The sequence below is a fragment of the Lepidochelys kempii genome, chromosome 4, assembly GCF_965140285.1.
Source record: "Lepidochelys kempii isolate rLepKem1 chromosome 4, rLepKem1.hap1, whole genome shotgun sequence".
NCBI lineage: Eukaryota > Metazoa > Chordata > Testudines > Cheloniidae > Lepidochelys > Lepidochelys kempii.
Window position 1 is genome coordinate 123,936,641 of NC_136383.1, and position 16,215 is coordinate 123,952,855.

Here is a 16,215-nt window from a genome sequence, read left to right on the forward strand (position 1 = left end):
TACACATCAATTCCTAGCCCTAGAGTGCTCCTCTACAGAAGCACTCTCCCAATGCTATAATTTGAAACTGACAATTTGGAAAGCACTACTGTGAACAAACAAATTAAGTATAGTACCTGATAAATTATTAGAATGATCAGTGCTGCTGCAAGCAGTATTTGCAAGGCAAATTTAAAGAGTTGGTAACCGTACAGGAAATTTGTGAAAACACACAAAACCAAACCATGTCAGAAACTCTCCTCTAAAAACAGTGATTCAATTTTTGACAGAAAAATGAAACTGGAATTTACTAACGTGAATTAGGTTTTCAGTCTGTCATACTCAGATTCAATGGAATTTTTAGCATGAATTGTTCCTACAAAAAATAATGATTTTAGCCAAATAGTGAATTTAGCCAGATTTTTAGTCTCACTGTAAAGAGACAACAATCACAGAATAAACTATGAAATTTAAAGTTATTGCAATGAGCACGTTTCCTTTTTGAGCACTTATTTTTACTATAAATGACTAACCTTGTACTTCCCACCCAAATTCTTAGTCTAATTGTATAGCACAAAAAGCCAGTAGTTTATTTGAAACATCTAAATTGCCTTAGCATACTAAAAAGGTCTCTGAAAACCTGCCATATACAGAGACCTTCATGAAGCTAAGAGCTCCCTCTGGTGACTAATCAAAGATCTGATCAACAACTATGTAGCGTAGCCTATTGGATTAAGAGGTTTGTATTTTACAACCCCGTTGTCTTTGTTCTCACTACTAATTCATTAACATTTTTCTTTTAACAACATATGGATTCTCATTCTCGCTTATTTTTCTAAACTAGAAAGTCATCTGACAAAAGAAATTTAATCTACAAAACCAGACAGCTCGAAATTATTTCAATAATCAAATTAAACTATGCTGTCTTTCTAGTAAGCCTATGCACATCAGCAGAGGGAAAAACTATAGATCTCTGAACATCACACCACTTAAATATAAATATTGCAAGAACTGGAAGAAAGGGTTGAAAAGTACAGCAATTTGGGAATTTTCGATGAAACAATTTTTCATCAGAAAATCCCAATTCTCTGAAACCAAAGCTTTTAGTAGTTTCAACCAAACTTTCATCAGGACAGCATTTTAGGTCCACAACGGAATTTCCGCTCAAAACCTAGACAGCATGCACCCATCCTAGTGATTAGTGCTCCACATGGGACACAGGAGACACAATACAAAGACTTGAATCTGAGCCCACCACATCTCATGAGTGTCCTAACCAGAGTAATACAGAGTCAGTCTCTCTCAATATTTAATTTATACAAAAAGTGTATATTGGATCAAGGAGTGAATTAGACAAAAGGAAGTCACTGTAACCAGTTTAGAGGCAAATGGAAAGGAGACAGCACAGACAGTAGAGTAGTTTGAGAGAGACACAGGTTCAAGGACAGGTAGTCAGGGTGGATAAAAATCAATGATTTAAAAAAAAATCAGATTTTTAAAAATTTAAATTGGATTTTTTTTTTATAAAATGCTTTTTGAGGAAAAAACCTATCTAAAGGTAGTTTTAATTCAGATACATTATAGCTCAAAGATATATCATGGAATAGGGATTATAAATTCTAATTCTATAGTATGAGACAATATATTCATGTAATGTTTAAGAAAAGTTTTTTAAAAAAGAGTTCCAATAGTTCATGGATTAGGGCTCCAATCTTACGGGGTTCCACAGGCTTCTGTATAGATTATTTAGGTTAATCTTTCTATCAACCCAATGGGACTCAGTGCTCATCTAGAAGATACTATCAGAGAGGCTTAGTTTTGCAGTTCTCAAACTGTGGATTTGTGTTTCCAGAGGTAACATGCTTGTTAACAGCAAAAATGTTTCAAATAAAATAAATAAATAAATAGAGAGAGAGACAGAGAGGTGAGAAATAACAGACCTCAACTCTATTGTCAACTCTGCAAATCTGTGTACACAGAGTCAATCCCTTACCTCTCTCTAAAAGTGCAAAGTTTCAAAAAGTTCAATGAACAGATTAGTGGGGGTGGAATAGATCTGGACAAGGAGAACAAGTCTGGAGATAAATGTGAGACGCAAGGGACATATGCTTGTTTTGTTAAAATATTATATGTTTGTTGTTGAAAGAAAAAAAATCCACAATACTTAACGTTGTTGTTTTAGTTAAATAAAACAATTTAAATGTCTGTTTGGTGATGTTCTCCTCCGAATAGAGCATGGCAAGAAAATCCTCCAAATATTAATGATTAACCTGTTGAATTGGAGATAGTTCACCTCCCAATGACTTCATAAATATCTGCTTCAATTACCGTTGGTAAATGAAATAACCAAAAAATCATTCATTTTCTGTTATAGCTGTAAAACTCATTTGAAAAGTTTTCAAAATAAATCACTTTAAAAATGTATAGTGAGTACCTTCTAAAAATGAAACCTACATCTATCTGAGTTGTGAAGAATATGTATTAAGGTTATAACAACCAACAAGAACGCACTTTTATGTGGAAAACCATTATTAAATTGAGTCTTCCGGACTAGTGATTTAAATCATGATTTAAATCCAATCCACCCTGCAGGTTGTTGGGGGTTTCTGGAGAGGGGAGCTCAGGGTGCATTTTAGAAATCTTCCCTCCCTTTTTTGCAGCGTGCATTATAGCACCAAGCAGACAAGCCTTGAGAAAGTCAGCACATAGGGATAAAAGGTGAGAAGGAGGACGTCAAAAGGTAGCATACAGGAGGCAAAGTGTGTGAACCCTGAACTCAAAGGAGAGGGGGGGAAAAAGACTCGTCAGAAAAATGGAAGAAAATTAAAGAAAAAGCCTTTATTCACTATATAATCATCTGCTTAGTGTCCAGTTTCCATTCAGAGGTTTTCAGCAGCTAAGGAATAGATGAAGCAAGGAAGCAAGATCTAAGGTGTTAGCCAGGGATGGAGTTAAGTGGAACAATGTGCATAATGGAGAGAAGAACAATTAATTGAGAAGACTTGAGGGAGGTGACCACAGAATCCATTTTGGAGGAAGAAGAAAAGGAGGGACAGGAGAGGGTCAACAGTAGCAGATACATCAGGAATGCTGTGATCTTAGAGGTTATGAATGAGAGTGTAATAATATTAAATGAAATGAGATGGTCAGAAAGAGTTACCCGATTGAGCAATGTTAAAGGAATATAATACGATACAGTGATTAGGGTTACCATCACTCTGCTCCTGTTGGAAAACCATGTTGTACAAGCACAGCTACAAGCCCAACCTCTAACTTGGAGTGCTCTGCATAGGGTAGAAAAGGAAGACTGGAGAGGTTGAAACAAAAGTCAATAATAGCTAATAAGCTCAAGTCAATGCCTTAATATGATACTGACCAATGACCCACCAAGCACATCAGCAAGGAGGAAAGACAGGAAAGTCCGGGGCCTAGTAGTTTGCTGTATGAAAACAATGGATACTTATTTTCACAGGAACCCATTTTTGGTATCTGAACACACCATTTTCTTTGAATGAAGTGAGATTTTTTTTTGTTTTTTGTTTGTTTTAAGTGGGATTTGGACAGAGAAACAGGTCTCTGCATATTTTAATGGGACAAATGCATGTTCTTGCAAAGGCTTTGTATATACCGTTTATAATTAATGGAATGTTTCTGCATACATGGAGTAAGTTATTTTGTGTATATTTTAATAGTTTTATTAACTAGCTGAGCATCTATTATATGACAGCAAGTCAGGTGCCAAATGTGGTTATTCTGCATGTCAAAGACACATTCCTGTGTTTTACTGTCCAGATTGTTAAGAGCATTTATATGGTATTATTTATTATTTCTTTCTACCACCTTGGCAGCAATCTCAGAGATGCTTTTTCTGTGTCACTGAAATTATGAGCTAGCCAAGTGGGATTGTTTTTCTGCCAAATCAAGGAAATGGAAGAAAGTTATCAAAAGAAAACTTCACTTGAACTTCCTCAAAAGCTTCAGGTAAACTTCTAAGATGAACAACACAAAAACTGTCTGCCCTCTAATATATCAGTGTGTATAAACTTTTAAAAACATTTATCCACAAACACCACCTTTATCATCTACAAATCAGGCTTTGAATTGAAGTTGAAAAAAAGCCAACAGATGGCAGATTTTCTGTAGGAAGTCTTTTGAGAGGGAAAACATAAGATGAAGCTAGTTTTGTAATCCTAAGAGATTTCTCTCTCTTCCTCTTTCGTCCATCTTGAAATCATCCAAAATTTGTGCTTGTTCTCAGATCAGAATTAAACGAATCCATACATGATTCATGTAGAAATAAAAGGATTAGGGATGGGATAAGACTTTCTTCTAAATACTAAATTTGAATATCCTGGACACGTGTTCGTTCAGATTCTCTTCTATATAAAATCATGATGCCAAAGAAACATTTAGACTTCCATGTTTCTTGCAGTACAGCACTAGTGTGCAGCTCAGGACATTTTTAACATAGGACCTCGTTCCCCAATTGTTAGGAAGGCAAAATTACTGCTAACTTCAATAGAAATTACTTTGCACACACACCAAAAAAAAAAAAAAAAAAACTAACCCACCAGACTGGCCAATTTCTTTCTAACCCAAATTTATCCTGTCACAACAAAAGCATTTGACCCATTGAATACTAAATATATGCAAGACTGATGTTTTAAATATAATCTGAGTTATCTAAATGCAAATCAATGCATTAAAAAGTTAAAGAGCATGACACACACTGATAAATAAGACAGTCAAAACAAATTTTACCAAAAAAAGAAATGTGCCATTTGTCTGAAAACAAACATGGGAAACTTTAGTCCAAAGGGTTAAGTTCTAAGAAAGTTATAGGCACCTAAATGCAAGAATTTTAAAGTTCATCCTTAACCAGAACCATACAACACTAATGTATTTGAGATGCAATGCCCGGTTATATTAAAAAACCTAATAAAAACTGGGATAATTGAATCTTATGAAGGCATAAGACACTGAAGTTTACCAAACTCTCTTTATAAGTTGCATTTACATAGAAAGATTAAGTCTTTTAGTCCTTTTTTAAAAGAACGTTTGAATGGCCAATATATGCACATATACAGTACAGTATATTCATCAAAAGTGCTAAGATGTACTAAGCAATATTGAAAGTAGTTCTAGCAATACAGTTCTGGCCCCAATTTTTTGTTTTTAAAAAAGGAGCAGAGTTTCAAACCCTAATATGAAAGTATATTTTCATTTAAGAGAAATAAGGTTTACATGCGGCTTATCCCTGCCTGAACAAAAAAGGGGCTGAAACCCTTCTCTATGTGACAAGAGAAAAACAGCCTTTTAAGTGACTGCCAGAGCTGCCTAGCTTGGAGAGAAGGAGCTGACAGCTGTGGCCTGTTAGGCTACATGTCTCAGTAACCTAACAACAGCTATGCTTAAGTAAGGAAGCTATAAAAAGAAGAAGATACTTCCTGAGAGAGAAGGGGAAAGAGTGCTCAGATTTCCTCCTAACTCAGGAGACTCAAGACCTATTCCCACAATGAAAAGCAAGGAGAAACTGGAAACTTAATTTCCTTATACTGACAGGAGGGACCACACTAAGTCCCAGAATCAATAAGCACTGATGGCAAGCGGGGGTTCTTCTGCAAGTACTAACACTGCTTTTCTGGTGCAGCAAAGATAATTACACAAATCTGATCAATGTCACTTTGCCCAAAGTTTTCCTGACCAATTGCAACAAAAGAACCACTGCTGGGGGTGGAACTGGAAGAGTGTGTGATAGGAAAGATTAAATATAATCTCTGCAAAATCACAAGGAAGAAGAGTTCTCTCTCACTTTGCTTAAGAAAGTCTTCTAAGTTTAACTCCTGCTGCTCAAAACAACAGGAAGCTTGACTGAAACTGATCAGATTCTCCATATTGTAGAGAAAGGAAAGACTCTGGACAGCAACAGTGGTACCAGCACAATCCAGGGAGCGGACCATAAAACAATGGAAGGAAAGAGGAGCCCCATCTCCACTCTAAATACCAATAGTGAAACAGCTGAACCTCCCAATCACACCCACACAGCAAGAAGAGAGTGAGGAGAACTACTCTTTTCCAGCCCAGCAAAGGAACTTCAAATTGACCACACACTCATACCAAACAAGGCATACACTGAAGATGTGGGCATCTCCTGCAGGATCCAAGCATCGCATTCTGGCGGCAACACCAGCATGCCATTTCCCCCCCTAATTCCTGGCCACCCAAAGCTACATGGGAGCAACTACACTGGATTTCTTATTAGGGTACAGCACCTGATAAACACTATGAAGTCTCCTCTCTCTCTCCCCACCATAACCTCCCAAAATAACTGTATCTGCTACATTTTTCAAGACTGTACTTGAAGCTTCCCTTATTTTCTGGGCATCCACAATAGCACCACATGACAGCGGCCCTTCCTCTAGCAAAGGAGGGTTGGATAATATAGCCCACTAATGACGCTCCTCCAGTTGTCAAGAGATCGCTAGTGAATTCAATGAGGTGACTCTCTCACAAGGGCTCCAAGTATTGTGTCTGCCATATTGCTAAACCTCTACCGGTCCTTGGATGACAGACAAATTTAATCTCAAATTAGTCATCCCAGTGGTCTCCAACATTTCAACAACAGAAGACTGCAGCAGGCGCCTGACACCCCGCCGCTGAAATGCCGCCACCGAGAAGAAGCAGTGGCAAGAAGCGCTGCCGCCTAAATGCCACCAAGAAACGGCAACGCTTCTCAGTGGCATGGTGTCCTGCGGGTGCACAAAAATGCCCTGGCAGGAACCATGGCACCCACGGGCACCGCGCTGGGGACCCCTGAGTTATCCTATTGGTGCAGCTCCTTCTCTTAATACATGTCTTGTTATGCAACTGCTGAATGACATTTCTATTTGCTTAGTTCTTGGAATCTAAGCGTTTTCCATCAGTAACATCCTATACCAGGGATTTCCAATGGCAAATACACATTGTATATGCATTTCCTTTTATAAATTTTAAATCTGCTCTAATAATTTAATTGATTATCCCCCTTGTTCTTTTACTATTGCTTAACTTCCATCAGGCTGTTGACTGGGGCTCTCTAATACTTGTCAACATGAACAGAGTAGGTTTTTACACAAGTACCTCAAATTCACAAACATACTTACCTCTCATTACTAACCAATAAGAAAAGTGATATCTAATAGTCCAGGACCAAGTACACTGAGACCACCCTGACAGGTGTTTGTTCAATCTGTTCTTAAAAACCTCCATTGGTGAAGATTCCACCACCTACCTGGGTAACCTGTTCCACTACTTAACTACCCTTATAGTTAGAAAGATTTCCTAATATCTAGCCTAAGTCTCCTTTGCTGCAGATTAAGCCAATAACTTCTTGTGTCCTACATTCAAATGGACACAGAGAACAACTGATCATCATCTTCTTTGTAATACCCAATATCTTTCTTCAAGTGTGGTGTCCAGAATGGGATAGAACTCCAGCTGAGAGCTCACCAGTGCCAAGAAGAGCAGAACAGTTACCTTCCATGTCTTACATATGACATGCCTGTCACCCCAAAATGACAGTACCTTTTTTCACAACTGCATTACATTGTTAGCTCATGTTCAATATGTGATTCACATAATCCCCACATCCTTTTCTGCAGTACTGCTGCCGAGCCAGATATTCCCCATTTTGTAGTTGTGCATTTGATCTTTTTTCTTCTCAAGTGTAGTACTTTGCACTTTTCTTTACTGAATTTCATCTTGTTGATTTCAGATCAATTCTTCAATTTATCAAGGTTATTTTGAATGTGCAAGTGCAAAGTGCAAGCAACCCCTCCCAGCTTGGAGTCATCCATAATTTTATAAGCAGACTCTTCATTCCATATTGCAAGTCATTAATGAAAATACTAAATACAGTTGTACCAGACAAGACAGACCCCTGCAGGATCCCACTAGATATGGCCTCCAGTTGATAGCAAACTATTGATAACTATTCTGAGTATGGTTCTTCAAGCAGTTGTACAGCCACCTTACAGTAATTTCATCTCCAAACCACATTTCCCTAGTTTTCTTATGAGAATGCCATAAGGGACCGGGTCAAAAGCGTAACCAAAATCATGATCTATCCCACCTACTGCTTCTCCCCTCTCCACCCCCCACATCTACTAGGCCTGCAACCCTATCATTAAAGGAAATTAGGTTGATTTAGTATAATTTGCTCTTGACAAATCCATGCTGGCTATTACTTTTCAGCCTATTATCCTCTAGGTACTTACAAATTAATTGTTTGATCATTTCTTCCAGTACGTTTTCAGGAACCCAAGTTAGGCTGACTGGTCTATAAATCCCTGGGTCCTCTTTGTTCCTGTTTTTCAAGATAGATACTATGAGTTGTTCAACTACTGAGAGCCTCTCACGGGGAAAATAAAACAGCCCAACCATAGAGGAATGGTTCAAAATTAAATACACACACACACTACAGGAAGTTGTAATGGAAAAGTTAACACACTAATTATGTACTCAGCAAAATAGGCAGAGGACAGATAAATACATGGTTACCTTTTATTCAATACTCAGGCAAAGTAATTCACTTGCAAAAACCCAGCACATCTGTCCAATTATTTTTTAAAAATTAACATTTTACATACATGCCTGGTCTGTTAAATGTGTGTATAGAGATTTCACTCTATCTAATAAAGCCACCAGAAACACCACACGTGTTGTAATGATGCTCACTTTGTAATATGGTAATACTCTAGTAAATAGAAAGCACTGACTATATTCCTTTATAATGTCTCTTCAAAGAAAAGCTAATTGTTGTAATGATTGCTTCGTTTCTGGTATTTATATGGCAAGGTTTTGTAAACTGGTCAAAACTTCCTAAATGAATAGTAGATACTATGTTTGCCCTTCTACAGTCCTCTGGGACCTCTCCCGTCCTCTGGGACCTCTCCCGTCCTCCGTAAGTTCTCAGAGATAATTACTAATGGTTCTGAGATTGTTTCAGCTAGTTCTGTAAGGACCTGAGAGTGAATTTTGTCAGGCTCTGCTGACTTGAATACATCTAACTTATCAAAATATTCTTTAACCCCTTCTTCCCCTATTCTGGTGTATATTCCTTCCCCTTGCGTTAACACAATTAACCTTTTTAGCAGAGAATGAAGCAGAACAGGCACTGAACATCTCACACTTCTTGGTGCTGTCCATTATTAGCTCTCCTTCCTCACTAAGTAGTGGATCTACACTTTGTTCCTCTCTTGTTCCTAATGTTTGACAAATCTGTAAATACATTATTAAGATAGTCTGTTTTCAGTATGGGTTACATCATCAGCAAAAAGGATAATTTAGAAAGTAAAATTGATTTCCATTAACAAGTACTGAGAACGTTTTCTTCAGAACTTGCTTCAAGACCCTACCCCAGTAAGATTAAGATCTGTGATGCCTAACAACTTTTGACAATGAAGTATCTCGAAGCTTACACAGGGATTTTATATTATGCCTTTATAAAACCCAAATACTATACTGATCATACTCAGTTTTTTGTTCAGCAGTATTTTGCCTGTTGAAAAAAAAAAAAAATGTGTTTTCCGTTCACTCATAAAAACTACCAAAACACAACTTTTGGCAATCCATATTTCTCATAGGAAATTCTTCAATTAGAGCTGTAATTTTTCTAAAGTATTTGATTCAAAGTTTGTGGTGCTACCACTTTTGAACTTACAGTGTAGTGATCCATATTCTAACCTTATATTCTGTACTGTTCATCAAGGCCCATACTGGCTTTGATCTCTTAAGGATTTATATGCTGCTTCTTGTCTCCATTATGAGACTATAACCTGGGCATTCAGTTCTATAGAGATAACACTCTGATTTAGCCTTTTCTGAATGCCAGTGTGGACAGTGCTTCAATAGTATATCATCAAGGTGGCAAGTTTCATGATCTCAAACCTTTGCTCCTCAAACTAATACACACTAGAATAACATTTCAAAAAACATTTGTTCACTACTTATCACAAACCTGGCAGTAAATCATTCAGGGTCTGTACACTATGACAGGAGATTATATGTATGTACTGGTTTGTTTACCAGGATTCTTAAAATTAAGAGTCAATTCCTTTATTCTTCTATCACATCAGTTTTTCCATAATATTTCAAATTGATTTTAAATATTATTTTTTAAGATCTCACTTAGCCCTCATCTTCTATTCCTTGAACACTGGTTCATTATAAAACACAGACAGGACGAAGACAAAAGGATAATGCTCATTTTTCTGTTTGTGATATTATCAATTGTTGCAAAAGAAAAATGGACTCTTGATCTCAGTACTTCGAATGTTGAATAAAACTACATCGTTTATTGTTTTCAAGTGTAAGTTTGTAATTTGTCGTGTATGTTTTTAATTATTGACTAGAGATGTAAACACTTAACATAAGCTTGCCACAAAAAATTTTGACAAGGGGTACAGACTGAAGCAAGTTTCAGAGGCAGGCCAGTTTCTCTGTTGAGATAACAGAGGCATCGAACTTGTGGCTACTTTAAAGACTTCACTCAGCAGACAAATTGAAGGTAGCTTCTACAGACACACAAAGCAGGTTATAGATTCTAAGGCCATTATGTAAGGTCCTTTTAACCTAAGAGTTCTTTATGAAGAAGTTTAAATAGTCAGACTTAAGAAAAGACTTCTGTATTTTTCAGTTAGTAGCTATTTCTTAAGCAGGCACCATGAGAGAGCATGCAGTTTAAAAAAAATTAAAAAAAAAAAAATCAGTTATGGGGGCAAGTAGCCCTTTGGCTTTCTATCTGGGTATCTTTAATATGATCACTATTTGATGCTTTATATCTCCCTATGCATATAATTTTTCGCTTTCCTCCCATCCCTCCAATGTTTGCCATGGGAGGAATTACACCAAATAGCTACAGTCTGTGCTACAGAAGTGGAAGTTCAATTGATTTTTAGTACCAAACATCACCTTATGTTAAGTTAAAGAAAGGTTAGTTGAAGTGTAGGGGGGAAAAAACAATAGAAACAGGACAACAACCTGTTGGGGAAACCTTGTAACTTTACACTCTTTTAACCACCTATATAGTTTATTGCTTAGTTTCAAATTATGTCAACCACCAGTGCTTATATGTCAACTGTGCTCCAAGGCTAAGGAATTCTGCCCAACATTAGAAAGCTTTGAAATACATATAAGCTAACATGTTACCTTTCCAGACCTTTTAGCCAGTCAAAGTAATTACAGAATACACTGCTATGAAATGTTCAGGCAGATGCTTTAAAATGTCTACGTTCAATGCTATGGCCCATTATAGCATGGCCTATCTAAATAACTCCCATACAACTCTGTTATTTTTAATCACTAAAAAACACAACCACAGAAGACTTACTTTTGGTGCAATACAGTTAACAGTTATTGGTTTATGGCAAAGAGAAAACATATTTAAAATATTTATTCTTTTATTGGATACTCTTATTATATTTTTCCCTTCATAGTAAGAGGTAGCTTTTTATATACACTATAGAAACATTGATTTCTTAAGCCTAACATTGAAATTGACATTTATCAGGTAAGATATTTGATGGTGAGCACACTGATGCACATTGTACGCATTCATTTATCATCAACAGGCACAGGGTATTGAGATGTGCAAGACATCTGCACTCCATAATTCTTGGGTATCTCAGTACTTTGTCTGTCTGTCCTTTTTGTTTTGAGAATGTAGGGTATAGAATAGGAACACATGACACAAAGCCCAGCATTCAGTTTGCAAGTGCATGCCACCTATCCTAAAATTTCATATATATTACAGCCCCCCTTTAAAAAAAAAAAGTTAAGTTCCCCTATGTTAATAGGGTAAAGTCTATATGCTCATTTCAAAAGGGTCACTATCAACTTGAAATCTAGTCAGCCAAACAAAACGTTAAAACTAGTTTAAAATTTTTACTATCACATTTTCCCATTTTTATTATTTTCTCAATTTTTGTCAAATGCACAAAGTAATCTGAAATAAAAATTGATTTTTGTATAATTATACTTTATCTTAGGTGCTACTTGTAATAACTATAGGTTAAAAAAGTGAGAGAAGTATGATTTTGAAGTTGACAATATCTCTATGGATTGAAGGGGCATTTCTTACATTTCAATACACTTTTCTTCCGTTTTCTTTCTGTTGTCAATCACAAAGGCCTCCCAACTATTCATTTTCTACTTTAACTATAAAATGAAACCCACCCATTCACAATTTGCTAGATATGTACATTTTTTAATTTGGTTCTCCTCCCCATTTGGCCATTCATCCTTGGGTGCCATATTTCACCTTCTCTTCGCCAACTATACAGCAGAGATGTCAAGCTTTCTTCAGTGAGGACACACATAGGCTTCAAAGCCACTCCACTGACAAGAAAATAAGATGTTTGTTAGAAAATTAGATGTGCTTATCCACTTTATTCTGCCTAAATATGTCCACTCTTCATTGGTCAAAAGGTAAAAGACACCTATACATTCAGATCTCTTACGCAGGTGAACATACACCAAGCCACACAGCCATCTCATTTGTCTTAGCCTGTTATTCCTTACAAAAATGTAATGAAGTTAAAAGATTTAAATAGGCACAGGACAGTACAGCGATGAGTGTGGCACAAAAGCTTAGACAAATACGCCAACAGTCAAATTTTCTATTGAATACCAAATTTATTCCATTAGAAAGACTTCTTGAATATCAGGGTATGCATATTGCTTACATTGGCACCAGCTAAGAAGCGTTCCACAGTGCAGTGCTCAGCTCTTCTGGGGATTTGAGTTTTTTCCCTATAAGAAGTCAGATGTTTTACAGAGTTCTGTGGAGGAAATGCCTGCAATTTGCATAAGTTTGCAAGTCTTTAATATTCATACTTTAAATTTAAAATTCTGTTGTGCAATTATGTAAGCATCAGAAAGAAGAAATGACTGGAGATGGCAGGGCTGCTATAATATTTGCAACACACACAACTCTCCAGCAATCCGACCAAGGCAGGTGGAGCCTTTTGCCTCTACGGAGTACCAATAAAGTATTTTTACTTGAGCACAAGGGTCCACATACATCAGATTGCAGGACTGAGGCCTAGATTTAGATACATATTAATACTAGTGGCATGAAAGAAACACAATACATTCAAAGCAAAAGTGAGAAGTGAATGAGCCACAAACAATGGGACATAGTAACAGCTCTCTCTTTCAGGCCTGCACTGTTTTGTTGAATGCATAATTTTAGAACTCAGTAAGCCTTTTAAGCAAGATACATCATAGCCCCTTTTAAGTTCCCAGCCTAAAATAATTAAACCCCATGTCTTAGAAGCCAGAGTCTCATAGGCCTAACACAATTTTTAAGGTAATATTCTGATATTTGAAATGATACCAAGACAAAGAAACTTTACATAATTGTAAAGATATTAAACGCTATCATTTTTCATTTTCTGGAACATCATTACTGTTGGATTCTTAGTTATTTGAGAGTAGTTTAAATATAGTTATATTTTTAATTTGACTAATTTCAACTCTAAAAACTACTATGAACTGTCAGTATTAGTACTTCCCCTACACTCCAATTACCAGAAATAAAATGGTACTTCTACCTTTTTGACATTTCCATTTAATTAAGGTATTGGATAAATGTATGTTTTATTAACCTGTCAATATTTGCATATTTCTAAGAGAGTGTAATGGTGGCAGTGAATGTTTATTCCCATATTCTTAACAAGAAATAACTTATTTCTACCCAAGAGGTGAAGACTATTTAATTATAAATTAATATGACCTAAAAAATTTCATCAACACTCCTTGTGGCTCTACACTGGCACATAAATCCAACATAAGTCACATTTTAGTTTTTAGTGCATATTTGAGCACTGACTAGTACTGCTCCAAAGCAGTTTTATTCACCAAGCACATCCAACAGGTCAAATAATTTCATTAAATGGTACTGGAGAGTTTATTCAGGTACATTTGTTCTGTTTCCAAGGCACTACCACAATAAATAATAATTACAACAATTAGTTTATAAAGATTCCACTACAACAGTATTTAGATACTGAAGAAGAGCAAATTTATTTGATCAGATTTAATAGTATTTCCCACATTTAAGGGACCTTTACTAAGCACAACAATGATACATGAACTACCAGCAAGTTGATCTTGCAAAATCCACACAAACACTTCATAGGTAACTTACACTATGGGGCTGCTGTCTTAGGTTTGAAGAGACTCAATCTCCCTTTCATAAGAGACCCTGTTTACTCAGCATAGGCAGCATTCAATCTTAAATTTAAGAATAATTCTAAACCAATTTTAATGCACAAAGCAATAGGAAAATATTCAAGAAACAGGCAGTGCCTTATACCTACCTCATGTTTGTCTAACTGGTCTGTTAGCAAATGGCCCTTTTTTCCTTAAATCTGTTTTAATACAATATCTATTTACTGCTCCTATACTTTTGATAGTATTTGTCCCTCCTTTTAGCAGACATATTTTGAAAGAACCAAGTATGAATAAAATCAAGAAGTGTGGTGAATTCCCTCCCCCACTCCCAGAGCTATAACCCACAACGGATGAGCTATAACTATGGCCTTGGAAACACAAGTTCCACTGCCCCTTTTAACACACAAGTATCAATTCAAATTACGAGAGACCTATCCTCTTATACTTAATAAAGACTGAGCCAATGAGCATGTAAGTCTTGGCAGTAACATTTTATTTCCTCGTCTCTAATAGGGATCGCCTTCGCCTCCCATACAGGTCCGGAATGAACCGCAGCAGGGGTAAGTATAAGGATCATCACACCAGTCTTTGGTAGAGGAATAAATCAAACATGGCTTCCCCCTCCATACATTTCCAGAGTTACTCTCTCACTCCTGCTGCCATGGAATCCTAGTTCTACCCACAGGGAAGGCAGCAGTAGCAGCCCTCAGATGATTACTCCACTCACAGTCAGTGCAATGGGGGGTACATTTATACCCACCACCACCATTTAACGAAGTATTTTAAAGCCTCCGAGTAGATCTTTCTCCCATTGGTGCGTGCGTGCATATATATTGCACTGATTGATTTTCACCCTGGGAAGGGAGGTGACACCGACAGGCGCCTTACCCCATCCCGTCACATTTTCTCTCGCCTCCTGCAGCAGCGATGAAGAGATAGGGTGGGGGGTAACCAGAAAAAGAATGAAGCAGCAACAGCCGGGACTCCAGCCTCGGCATTGCCCCTTTCCGCTCCTCCAACACCCAAGAATCAGAGGCCCAGCTAACACCAGTAATCCCGCTGCAGCCTCCGGCGGGAGGATGGGCAGGCACCGGGGGGGAAGCCGGGGGGTGCTTGCAGGGGGCCCCGAGAGCCACCCGGAGGCGGGAGCTGAGCGAGGGGGACCGGGGAGGTTAGGGGAGCCTCCCCCTCAGCCCAGGAGGCGGCTGGGAGAGCCGGCTAAGCGGGAGAAAGCTGGGCTCTCCCGAGGATCGGGAGACCGGGGGGATAACGCCGCTGGGTGATGGAGAAGCTGGGGGCCTCGCCTCAGCGCCGCGGGCCACCCCCGCTGCCAGCCGCTCCCCATGGCAGCGCACGGGGCCAGGGCACAGCATCCCCGCGAGCAAGCAAGGCAACCTCGCCGCCGCTCCCGCCTCCAGCCGGGGCCTGCGGTAGCGTGCCCGGGGCCTCCCCCCGCCCCAGGGACACCGGCCGGGCTGCGGCCAGCTGACCTGTGCTCTGGCGCATCCTCTCGCACAGGAGCCGGGCGAGGAGAGAGGCGGTGGCTCGATACCCGCGAACGGCGGCAGCCGAGAAGACGCAGCAGCAGTAACGACGGCAGCGGCGGCGGCGGCGGCTCCGGGAATCCTGCGCGGCGGCCCCGCCCCCTCCTCCGGCCAGAACCAGCGCGAAAAATCCCCGCCGCTGATTGGATGCCGCCGCCGCGCGGCCCTTGGAGCGGCTGTTTCAAATCCCCCCGCACGGAACCGCCCGCATACGCAGCCCAGCGGCCGGGAGCGGGGTTAGGCTCTGCCTCAGGCCGCTAGTCCCCGCGACAGGCGGTAAGGGGACCTTGCTCGCAAACGGCGGGGGCCTGGAGGACGGAAGGATAGGGAAGCTGCCGCAGGGCACCCCTGAGTGCGGGGGGTGGGGACTCCCGAGAACCGGGGAGGGGCGGTGTCTTGCCTACCTCATGAGTCACGGCTCAATAGACCTGAGGAGCTGCCCTTGTGAAACCCCCATACGCGTTCACCCCCCGCCCGC

The 16,215-nt window shown here is 39.1% G+C and overlaps 1 protein-coding gene across 6 annotated transcripts in view; it reads right to left on the bottom strand.

Annotated features, from left to right (window-relative positions):
• Nucleotides 1-15,840, bottom strand: part of NSD2 (nuclear receptor binding SET domain protein 2) — a 151,738-nt gene extending 135,898 nt beyond the window's left edge. For 4 of the 6 annotated variants that reach the window (XM_073342741.1, XM_073342744.2, XM_073342746.1 and 1 more), the window contains exon 1: nucleotides 15,684-15,840. The gene's annotated coding sequence lies outside the window, so the exon portion shown is untranslated. Of the gene's footprint in view, nucleotides 1-12,218; nucleotides 12,355-15,081; nucleotides 15,476-15,683 lie in introns of those variants that run through there. The other 2 variants (XM_073342742.1, XM_073342743.1) reach the window with 2 other exon arrangements.
• Nucleotides 15,841-16,215: the final 375 nt, after the last annotated feature.